Raw genomic sequence first — 12,835 nt, 5'->3', positions numbered from 1 at the left:
TGGACTATTGCATTAGCCTCTTTACTATTCTCCACTTATAGCCTAGAGTTCCTTTTAAAAGACAATTTAACCGTGTTCTTTCTTTGATGAATTCCTGCAATGGCACCATATTTCAATCAGAGCAAAAGCTGAAGTCTTTACAGTGGGTTAAATGCCCTACACAATCATGTGGGACACAATCCTCTATGCTTTCTTGTCTTGTGTTTTAGCTGGCCAGGCTAGGTAGTCAAGAATCTCTGAAGGATACCTAGACCATAAGATACTACGAAGCCACTAGATAAAAGGAGTATAGGCCCCTGAATGCCCTTCATTCCCAATATAAACCACCAACAACAACATTGAATGAAAAATAAACAATATGGTTAAGTCACTGCGATATTTATGGTTGTTTCAGTAGTTAGTCTACCCTGATATATCCAGGTAATGCAAAATATTTTGAAAGAAGAGTGTATGATTTGTGCCAAATGAATTGTTCTTGAAAGAGGGCAGTGTCACTCTGGGTCGAATGGATTAGGAGACATTTCACCTGAATGATAGTAAAAGTTCTTAAAGAATGAATAAGAATTGAATAGGTAGAATGAAATAGGAGAAGTGCATGTGAGGGAGGGGGGAGTAATGAAATATTCCAAGAGGTAGATATGGGAATGTGTATGACATAATAGGTAGACAGTCAAAAGACTACTCTGGCTGAAGCTAAATAAAACAAGAGAAATCAGGAAAGAGTCAGGGATAAGAGCAAAAACCTAAGAGGAAAGAGCTGGGACCAGGAAAACTGTCCAGGGAATAAATGTTGTCTACTCTTCCATACTAAATCCGCAACATAATTTCACAAGCATATCCTTAGAATTTTTTACAGGCAATTTAAAAAATGAGTTTTAAACACTTTTTTTTCTTAATGTATACCATACTTATGTACATCACAATAGTAATATTCCTAGTGTCATGATATTTAAAAAAATAAATACTATGGGACGTGGTTCCATAGAGTAGCGGTTAGCATGTCTGCTTGCCACACAGAAGGTCCTGGGTTCATGCCCTAGTGAAGCCACAGTCCATGGTCTATGTCCATGCCACCCTGAACAAGCCCAATGTCTGATCTTGGAAGCTAAGCAGGGCCGGGCCTGGTTAGTACTTGGATGGGAGACCTCCTAGGAAGACCAGATGCTGTAAGCATAAATAATAATAATAAATAAAGTAAATAAAAGTAAATAAAAATAAATAAAATAAATAAATACTGTGGTATTTTATAAAATGAATGATCGATAATATGATTGGCATTTGCCTTCTTCTATGATTACCTTGAACCACTCTCCTCTTAACTCACTATACTCTTTCCATGTTTGCCTCCTTTCTGTTTCTTATTCTAAACTCTTTCCTGCCTCAGCCTTTGCATTTGTTTGCTCTGTCTGGAATATTCTTGTCATGACTCTTTGTATACTGGCTACATTTCATCCCTTAGGTTTCAATTAAATGTCATTTCCCTAGCTTAAGCAGTACTTCCCAGGCCCTACCACTGCCCTATCACACCTCAAAATATGCTTATTTTTGTTGTTTGTTTGTGTATTTACTCATTTTCTTACTTCTATCACTAGAATAAGAATTTGAATATGGGAATCTCATCTTTCTTGCTCAGCATCATATCCTCTGAATGTAGAGTTGTATCTGGCACATAGTATTATCAGCAATAGATATTGCTGAATTAAATAATAAAAACATATAGGTACTCAAACATTCATTCTACATCATACATTGTGACTTCTACAACCCAAGCAATTTTCTCGATGTGAACAATGTGAACAAAATATAAGTTTCTGCAGATTTTACAAGTTAGTAGGTGTAGGGGACAGAAAAACCAGAACAAGTAAATATGTCAGTTGGAAAAAATGACGTATTTTTCCAAAAAATGCTATGGAGACATTTAAGCAATAAGCAATAGGGAGTGATGGAGTGGCAGTATAATTTTAGATAGAATGGCCAAGGAAGGCCTTGTAGATGAGGTGACAGTTCCACATCAATATTACAAATTTATATTACAGAACAGGAACTAAGCAACCTAAGTTTCGTGTGACAATTTGGCATACATCTAAATAATGTGTTTGCCATTGTTCAATGGTCCCATCAATCACCCGTTGATGATGGCAAGTAAACAGGTGAGTCGTAATTTTGGATACTGCCATTAATCTTTATTATCTTGACTCTGAATAGGTAATTCAATGACGTTAAGATCGAAGATGTTTGATTAAAAAACCTTGAATTTAACATTTTCTGTATTTTATCCCATATCCTTACGTTTTTCCTTCCCTAGTAAGGAAATTACATTCCTTACTACTCATGTGTCCTCACTTCTATTCCTTTCCAGCTTTTGAAGAACTTTTCCTCTTTATTTTAATTTCTATTTTTCTCTCCCTTTCCTCGCTTTCTCCCTTGCTCTTGCTCCCTTTCTCTTTGTGTGACCCTTTGCTGATTTCACACAAATGAACTGAACCATCAAATAAATCTTACTCTACGGGCTCCTTGATATTAATATATGTTTGATTTTTACTAACACATATCTACAACACACGATTTGCACCTGAGCTCAAAACTTTCCAGATCCACTTTCGATAACATTTATTTGACACATATTTCACTTTTGTCAGACATTTTGTTATATACTCTGAGAAATATTGTCCTATCTTAACTTCACCACTTGTGAATTAATTATTATCATTTCCATTTTAGATCTGAGGATATTCATGGTGGTTAATTTCTTGTACAAAGTCATATAGCTAATAAGCTGCAATGACAAATTTTAAACTTAAAGTTTCTAATTCCAAATCTCTTCTTTATTTATTACTTACTTATTATTTATTTATTTCTAATACAATTTTAAATGGACTGAATTACAGGCTTTCACTAAATCTCTTCTTTTCATTAATCTCCAAGGTTATCATTGGTTTTCTCATTTCTGTATACAACAGTATTTTCTCTTTTCTTTTTGTTGCTATTTTTAATGACAGCTTTCAAATCACTTGTTACATAACTACTTCTTTTTTACTTTTCTTGACTTGTCTACTCATGACTTTCTTCTTTTCTACTTTTCCCCCAATTCCTTTCCCCAACTGGATCTTCTCCCATTGAAATATAGACATGTATGTCTCTGCTCTTCATTTCCTTCACATAGATCATCTCCCCTCCTTAATAACTCACATTTATCTTTCAAGACTGGCTATAGACCCGCTACTCCAATAAATCTCTCCATAACTGCTTCTCTATAAAACCACTTTTTTTGATCATTTATATAGTGTGTGGATTCTCTAAATTATGGCTTAACTTCTATTATTCATGTCTATTTTTCTGCTCATTAACTTTCTGCCACCCCCAAGAATATTTTAAGAATATTATGTGGACAGAAAACTTGTTTTATATTTCTGTAAACAATGTGTCCCATTGACCCTATCCCACTGCTGGAGACATGGTATTGCTTTCATGTATATTTGACTGAAAAGTAATAATGATTAACTTTTAAGCTGACATTAATATGAAAGTGTCTATGTTTGAATTATTATTTTTACTAAAATATCCTTTCTGGTTTTGGTGGTTCAGAATGTTGAATGCACAAATACTGAATGATCAAGTTAGAACTTATGGAATTTTAAGTTGAAATTAATTAAAAGATTTATATATGCATACTTAACACATTTCCAAATTATTGCACTTCTGTATCTTATTCATGGTGATTTCCTTTGAAATTGCAAAATCACAGGTGGTATGGCTGTTTGTTTTATTCTAACCTGTTCTTTAAGTGGAGTGCTTATAAAGCATTATTTTCTACTAAAAAAGAAAATATTTGTTTTTAAGCTGCCCCTTCAAAGTCACTCCCTTAGATTAAGACATTTTATGTTAACATTTTGCTGTACCACTACTTTAGTTTCACCAATGCGTTCCACATTCTGTCAATGCCATTTTCTTCCCTGCAATACTGGCCTTAAACAGCACACTATCTATCAAGATACAAACAATATTGCCTTTTTTAATTTCTAGAAAAAAGAAGTCAAACCTAAGTATACTTGAGAAAAAAACTATAATTACCTCATATAATTAATCATATTTCATAACAGCAACTGTGACAAATACACATTCCAAGAAAGTCTAATCATATCACAGAAACTTGTTCCAGTGACTTAGCTCCCAACTCAGTCAGGAATACAGCTAACATGTTGGTCTGTGTTGAGACCTGTTTCACTGTGTCATACTGATGTGGTCTTTACCATCCTAGATTTTCCTAATTTTTGAAGAAAAATAGAGGTCAGCCATTAGCCTATATGTCAACCGCTGAGTATCTATGGGTCTTCCAGCGTAAAACTTTTCCTTTCTCTAAAATACGTTAAATAAAGTGGCTTGAAGATCTACCCCTGAAAAGGTGAAAAGTTCAAATTCTCCGGCATCTACCACTTGCTCTCTACAATGTCTCTGAGAGCTCACTAGGGGGTTTTATGTCTCTTTATTACATCTTGTTCCCAAAGTTCTAGTTCTCTCATCTTCCTAATTTCACCTATAAAAAATGTTATTTTCTTTTTCTTCATCTCGAAATGACACCAACATGAAACAGTGCTTTTGCCTTGATTTCTGCAAAATATCATTTACATAAAGTGATTGTGTATGGTATAGAATCTTAAGCTACAGATTTGAGACTGACAACAGGAAAGAGATTGTATTCTTGGAAGTCTGATCCTTCACTGGCCAAGGATCTTCCTCAGATTCTTGTCCTCTTGTTCTATTGTTCCTCTCTGCTTCTTCCGTCTTCCTAAATCTACTACAAGAAATTAAAACAAAAACAAAAACAAAACAAAACAAAACAAAACAAAACAACGCCTCCCACTTTAAAAGAGCAGAATCATTCAGCTCATTCTGTCTCTCAGCAAGGCCTATTTTGGCCAAGCTTTAGCTATACTCTTTTGAAAAGCACAATAGTCCATCAAAAGTGTTTTATTAACAAATGGGATTTATTTTATTTAGATAATTAAGCTATTAGTTTTTAAGCTTATCATTATTTTTATTCCTTCTACAGTTTTCCTTTAGCAAAATCTTTAAATTACTTGCAAATGATTTCCAACTTGAGAATATACACCATCTCCCACAAACACACAATTCAAATTCTCTGACTGGTATTTCAAAATAAATGAAGCATACCATCTAACGGAACTACACATATGATTATCCAGACTGATTACAGAGAGGATGGCTCCTCATCAGTGTCAAATGGCATCAAACCGTGGGTTTTGCTCCCAGGTATGCTGTAACTGAATCTGGCTGCTTTTCTTTTCAGGGCACTAGCTCCCCATAATCCGTTCAATCTGCTATTGAATTCCTGTCTCTTTTATGGGAAATATTGTTTCTCTCAGTCAGTTCCTCTTCTACATCACTCTATTTAGGTCCTCAACATGTATATTTTCTTCCAAAAAATGTTAATCCTCACTAAAATGTTAGCAAATGGAGGTATGTTTCTGAGATCTATTCTACATGGAGATTCTGTGTAATATAGAATAGGCTCCTTCTATAACTTCTTCACTCCATAGTATCAGAGACACATCAGGAGAATTGTCCATAGTACAAAACTTCTCCAATTCTAAGCCACTATTTTGTAACAGCCAATGTAACCTTCTTGTTTGTAATATTACCTAGATCTCAATATATGGTATGAACTTCATAAACTGTCGACTTAAACTTTAATTGAACTTCTCTTACCTAGAAAAGTTGATTAACGAGAGTTTTGCAAATACTAGACTATTGACGATTCTCTGTCTAGGTGATAAAAATGTATAATATTCCTAGACAGAAATATATATCTAGCACTTTATGGTTCCCTGAGTTTGAGGATTATTTTTGTCTTTCTTAAGATCTTATGCCTTGTTAAGCAGATTTCTTAGATGAGTGGCTCTTCTCCCAAACTTTAAAGTCAGTCAGTCAACATGTGGGTAATCACTGCTATTAACCACATATGTTTTGTGAATATGCACTATGTGTAGAAACATCTACGTTGTGATGGAGATTCAGGACATAGTTTCTGCCCTCCAGGATATTATACTAGCAATAATAAGAATAAAATAACACATATTTTAGGCATTTTGCTAATTGCTTTATAAGGATTATCTTACTAAATGTAATAAAATGATGAGGCAAGAAATATGGACATTTCAAGCTGGAAAACATAATATAAAGAAAGGTACCAAGGTTAAAATAGATATGACATATTTAAAGAGAAAATGAATAAATTGCTTTCGTTAAAGTTTTTATTTAGAGAACAAGTGAAATTTATACTCAGAGAGGTTACTAGGGCCCTTGGCTAATATGTTGAGAAGTTTAAGATTTATCATCTCACTAAGTTAACACTAATGTTTGTTTTATATCTAATGAGTTTAATGGTTAATGAAGATGTAGCCAAGACTGGCTTTAAGTAGATTAATCAGTCAACTGATTTCATGATGGGTTGAAAGAGCAAAGGACTCATGGCACAGAAACCAGATAGAAATTAGCAGATTAGACATGAGACTATTTGAGACTGGACTTAATTAAGCTAGTAAAAATAGAAAGAATGTGATAAATGGTGTGAGATATTATAACAGAAGAAATGAATTATCTTAATATCTGACTGAATTCAGAGGACAGAAGATGAGAAGGAAGAAAATGATGAGCAATTTATTTGATAACTACATATTATCTTTGCCATCGTCATTCACCTGTTTCTCCTTGGAAATCCTAAATTCCAATAACTCATTTAATATATCAGTGGTTCATATGGGATGAAGTCCAAATTCTTTATCAATGGATTATAAGGTTCTTCAGATATGATCTTTATGATCTTACACATGATTGCCTTTCAGTCTTTACCCCTCCAATTTCACTGAACAGATAAGTTTGAGTGTCTACCATGCATTCTACGTACAGTAGTTCTCAGATCTTTTGCTTTTAAGACTCATTTACAATTTGGAAAATTATTGAGGCTTTAAAAGGATTTTTTAGATGAGATTTCTATTTACGTTTTTACTATATTGGAAATCAAAATTTAGACATTAAAAAAATCTATTTTAAAACGATTATAATTAAGGCCCAATGAGTTTTGTTATTGGCAATAAATACTGTTAGTTATTTCCCTTGAAGTGTCAGATCTACTTAGTTCATTTTAAATAAAATACCTGCCAAATATATAAGCTTGAATAATAGTTTAGCTTTCAGTCTTTCTTTTAAGTAATAATGGTGTTTCATGAAAAAATAGTGGGCTAGTTTGTTTCACAGTTCAAACAACCACAGAACTGTGAACAAAAAAGCAAATACTTTTTCTTGTTGTAAATGTTGTACTACTGTATGCAGCAGAGGTGCTCCATGTATACTTTGTTTCACACAAATTATTAAAAGATATGTATTCAAAAGTTTTATTTAATAAAATTAATATTTTTATGGTTTCATCAAGGACATTAAGTGAGGCTAGATTTTAGGTATGGTGCCACTGCCTTGGTTGAGCCATTTTTCTCACAATTGCATTTGCTCCGGTATTAGAAATACTAAGGCAGTAGAAAAGGTTCACAACATGTTTATGTTATAATGAAAACAATTTGATATTGTGTATCTCCTGAAGTGTCTTCAACACCCTGGAATCTGGTGACGAGCCCTATACTGGAATATTCAGTAATCAAAGCCAATGTGACTGAGACATGGCAAGCTAGGAGAAAAACGGTACACTTCTTTTTTGAGTAGCAGAATATTAAGGCAATTTTAGACTTAAAAGTGCCTGACCTGATAACATACCACATATATTTCCCTAAAAGAGAGAACAGAATTGACTAAATCAAATAATCAACTTTAAAGATAACACAGCAGGTCCTTATATAATGTTGTTTTGCTCAATTTTGTTTTCTTATAATGTTGATAAGATGTCATAGAAACTTAACTCTCGTTTATATCAATTAGTCTACTGTAAAATTGGTTTCATTACACGTCTTTTTGCTGCAGTTCCAAGAACCTATTAATGATGTTCAGGGAGGATTTACTATAGTAAATAGTAGAAAGTTTGAGGAACTCAGTATAGAACACTTGATGTAGAAATCATATCTTTCATACTAATGACTTCAACACTGAAAAATAATTCTCTGATCTATTTTACAAGATCAATTTTGTGATTATGGCTCTTATTCATAGCCAACAATAAATAAACACAATGAAAACCTTTGGGAATTAATTCATCACTATAAAAGTTTCCAAAAATGCAGAATCATCTTTAAATATTTTAGAGGTGACAATTGAAGAATTATCCAAACCTTGTTTTGAATATATGTCTATGGAAATTATCATGTGACATTCTATTTTATTCTATATTGTCACTCTAGGAATATATTTTTCTACATTCTCTCTCAAAAGAGAAAAAATTATCTGCCACTCAAGGTTTTTAATTAAATGAAAATCATAAAATTCTGTAACATAAGTTGCAGCAAAATGCCTAGTAGAAACATAACTTCAATTCATTAATCTAGTAAAACATCTATTTGTTCTGGATTCCGTGCTTTCTCCAAACATTAAGATTAATCGTTTGTAGACCTGTAAGTCATGCACTCTCGATTTGTTTTCCTAAATGTAAAGAGTCCATTTTGAGCATATGGTTATGGAATATAAGTGCTTGGGGGAAATGGAGAATTGGGCAAGAATCTCTGTAATATGCCAAAGAATATAAGTAGGTAGGGCTAAGATTATCTGTGCAAAATGTAGTGTGTTTCTTTTTGCTTTAGTGCATTTTTCTTTTCACCTATTCAAATATACTCAATACTTCATCATCCACTTAAGCCCTGTCTTTTCCTGAAATCTTTTAGCATGAATTACTTAATAAATTGACCAGGAAAGAGTCCAAGAAAGGTCTCTAATGAAGCTATGATTATTATAATGTATGTTCAATACCATAGAAATCCTGGGAATTTTTTCCCCTTAGTTTATTTCAAGATTTGTTTATTGGTACAAATGTCTGGAACCTCTGCGAAAGAAGACTGTGTGGGGTGGTCTTTTTCTCTGACTTATTGACAGCATCTAGGAAATTGCCTGACTCAGAGTTGCATTCAGTACATTTTTATTAAAAAAAAAAAAATACCAATGAAAGGCTACCAAGGATGTTTATATGTCAATAAGAAGAGACTATCTAACTATTTATAATGAGTTTATAATAGGGAGAGAAAATTATTTTTCCTCAATTACTGCCTTTAAATATCTCCTGCCAGAATACCCTTTCCTTGTTCTGGATGGATTCCCAGTTTTCCATATACTTTAAAGTGTTAGAACAAGGCATGTTTTGGTTAAAAAAATTGTGACTAGTTTTTAGAATACTTATGTATCCGGCCCTGCCAATACCAAAATTTCAGTCTCTCATTCCTCCTCTCTCCAGATCACATTTGCCCCACGGGTAGGAGACTTGGGGCAGGACCAAAGAGGTGTTATTTTTTTCCCTTTTTTCCCTTCTCCTGATGAATCTTTCAGATGATGTTGGGAAGATAAAGGTCACAAGTCTTAGTTGATTTAATTGACTGTCACTGTTTTGATATGGCTATCAAGGCTATCTACATGGCAGATGCCCAGATACTAATTCTCTAATGGGTTACACATGATGGTTCTTTAGAGGCTCCTTATGATCTATCATGTTGTCAGTTCCTGGATAAGGCAATCTATTCTCTGAGTAATGTCTTATGCTGACTCCCCCATCCAAGTTCTAGCCCCTAAGAGCCTTCCTTCATTTTCTTTTTCTGAGGTTATCTTCTTCTCTCAGGTGGCATTTGCTAGAATCCATCAAGTTGGCTCAAGCCTAGGATCAATTTTTGTCCCACAGAAAGTTTACCAACCTTTCCTCTTTCAAATGCTAAGATTTACTGTATCTTCCACGATATTTTAATCTCATTCAGCCTTCAAGGATAACTTACTAACTTCATGACTTTGATAAACAGAAATTAGTTTCTACGCCCATCTTCCCAAGATTTTTCTAGGATGTTATGTTCCATCACTCTCTCTGTTATAGACATCTGGTTTCTGTAGCTTAACAAGCATTTAGAGGTGGCATGAGAGGTAGGTTTCTTCTTCCTGCAGACACTGCAATTGCCAGAAGGAGTTCTGAAGCTTCCTCTCTTGGCTTGAGGGACGTATTCTCTCTCTTTTTTTTTTTCCCCTTAGTAATGGAAAAAGAAAACTCAGTCCACTTCCATCAGCTTTATATAGTCTGATGACTTCTCTTTTCTCTTAACTTTCTTTGAATTTTTAATTGTCTAATTGTTTAGGCTGGACCATAATTGCCATGTTCTGGTAAATAAAACATGGCTGTGTCTAGAACCATTCTTTTAAATACTGAAACCTTAACTTCTATTGTTCTCAACTTTGAGGCTTTAGTGAAAGTTCTGAGATGATGAGAAGATAATATCAGAATATGGAAGAGGATTTAAAATAATGTAGTCTAAGCTAACGTGTAACAGAAAAGGAAATGATTTGTCCAAAGACCCGCAATTTGCGGCAAAGTTGAAATTAGTACACAGCCCTCTTAATTCTAAACGATTTTTCCTCAAATGCGCTATTTTACATTCTGAAAGGAATCATTTATTAGGAAACTATATTTAAAACAAGGTTCTGATCAAACAGAATAGCTTCACAGAATGAAATCACCTGAGTTCATGAAAAGGCTATTTTATAATCAGGCCTATTTTATTACTTTAAAAAATAACTCTCCTTGGATAGACTCCAAAAAAAAAAAAAAATAGGTTCTTGACAATTTGTGCTCTATAATGAAAAAATAATTCCAGTGTATTAATTTTTCTCCCTAATTCATTGTATTTTATTTGATAATAACAGCTATTTCTTAAACTCAAAATTTTATCATATTTTGGCATCTTTAATTTCAAACTAATCTCCTTTTTGGGTCTTTATTTCTCTCTGGCTCTACTATTCTCCCATATGCTGGCTCAAAATGACAGACAGAAGCATCATTTATTCCCTCTTCTTTTAGCCCCCATATCTAATAAGTATCAAAACTACTAAATGTATCCATGGAATATATTTTTTCTAACCTTCAACCCATCATTTCCATTTTTCTTTATCCTACCTATAACTATTCCCCATTCTCTTGTTAAGTAATCCTCTATTATTAAACATCTTCTGTTATAAAAAATATGGTACAAATAAAATTAAAAACTTATAACTATTCTTTAAAGTCCAACTAACAGAATCATAGCTCTAAGGATTAAGAGAAAAACCCATTAATATCATCTATCATCTTAGTGAGCAAGCTTTTTGATGCTAAAATTACTTTTACATAGTAATCATTAGCTCATGCTTGAAATTTCTTTATAGAGAACTGACAGACTCTTTTGAGAGAGAGTGGATCCTACCACTGGCTGCTTAGAATGATCTGTTTAGACAAATTAATTCTACCTCTCACTTGTCTGTACTTTGATTCATTTATCCCTTTAGATCTTTTAGAATAAACATAAACTGTTTACATATGACAAACTTTTAGCTATTTAGAGCAGGGGGTCCCCAACCTCCAGGGCCACAGACCGGTACAAGTCCGTAGCCTGTTAGGAACTGGACCACACAGCAAAAGGGGAGTGGTAGGTGAGCAAGTGAAGCTTTATCTGTGTTTGCAGCCACTCCCCAGCGCTAACATCACTGCCTCAGCTCCACTTCAGATCATCAGGCATCAGATGCTCATAGGAGTACTGGTCCCTGGTGCCAAAAATGTTAGGGACTGCTGATTTACAGATAGCAGCTGTCTGTAGTATTAACCTTTGGAAATTCTGTCTTCTGAGATGAGATTCCTGCCTATTTGCCATAAGACAATTTTTTCTTGCTATGAGAAATAATAGGCTGACATATTTCACAAAGAGATTGGGATACCGAAAATGATATTTATATATGATACATTTTTTTAAGAAAAAAGGTTATTTTCTTCAGTCTTTATAACTTGTTTTATGCGATGAACAATTATAGTTGTCATTAGTCAATATGAAAGATCAGCTCTTAATGTCCCAAATAAAGCAGTCAATTTGCCATTGAAAATCATTACTGTTAATCCGGATATAGAAGAGGCAGGTCAAATCACTATAAAGTATGACCAGGATATATACACAGAGTTAAACTACAAAAGAAAAGAAAGAAAGAAAGAAAGAGAGAAAGAAAGAAAGAAAGAAAGAAAGAAAGAAAGAAAGAAAGAAAGAAAGAAAGAAAGAAAGAAAGAAAGAAAGAAAGAAAGAAAGAAAATGAACAGAGGGAGAGTGGGAGAGAGGGAGGGAGAGAGGAAGAAGGAAAGAAACTTTTGGCTGGCCCCCGAAGACATTTGTAAATTGGAGTTTTGAATATTTGGCTTACAAAAAAACAACAATTAGTTAATTTTAGGGAAGACCCTGCAAGAAGAAGGAGACCTCCCCTTAATGGTGGGTCAAAAATTCCCTTAAACATTAGCTGAATCTTTAATTTAGTTCTTATTTTTTGAGTTCCTTTTATCATTTCTATTATAATAGGGTTTCGAGTTTTTCCTCATCATTTTGCTTTTCCTCCACTGAATATATTCTTATTTATCTACATTTCCATCATACATATGATTGAGCCTGGATATGAACATAATACCATAGTCATTATTAGCATGATAGATACAAAGTAGATCTAACCTCTCCCTTATTCTAGGCATTGTTAATATAGCTGAAAATCATGTTAGCTCTTTTTTGGTAAGTACATACTATTGCTGACTCATAATGAAATCAATAAATAGGCATTGAATACCTGCAGGTCTAATTTGTTATTGCCATCTTTTCTCTCCCAGATTTCTGTAACAGCAGCCTAC

General features: G+C 33.7%; 1 pseudogene; it reads left to right on the top strand.

The window, feature by feature from the left end:
* Positions 1-1,057: 1,057 nt before the first annotated feature.
* On the top strand, positions 1,058-1,173 carry LOC112476247 (annotated as a pseudogene).
* The last annotated feature ends 11,662 nt before the right edge of the window (positions 1,174-12,835 follow it).

Source organism: Pteropus alecto, unplaced genomic scaffold, assembly GCF_000325575.1.
Source record: "Pteropus alecto unplaced genomic scaffold, ASM32557v1 scaffold12, whole genome shotgun sequence".
NCBI lineage: Eukaryota > Metazoa > Chordata > Mammalia > Chiroptera > Pteropodidae > Pteropus > Pteropus alecto.
The sequence above is the reverse complement of the archived record's forward strand: the minus strand, read 5'-3'. Positions and strand labels throughout refer to the sequence as shown.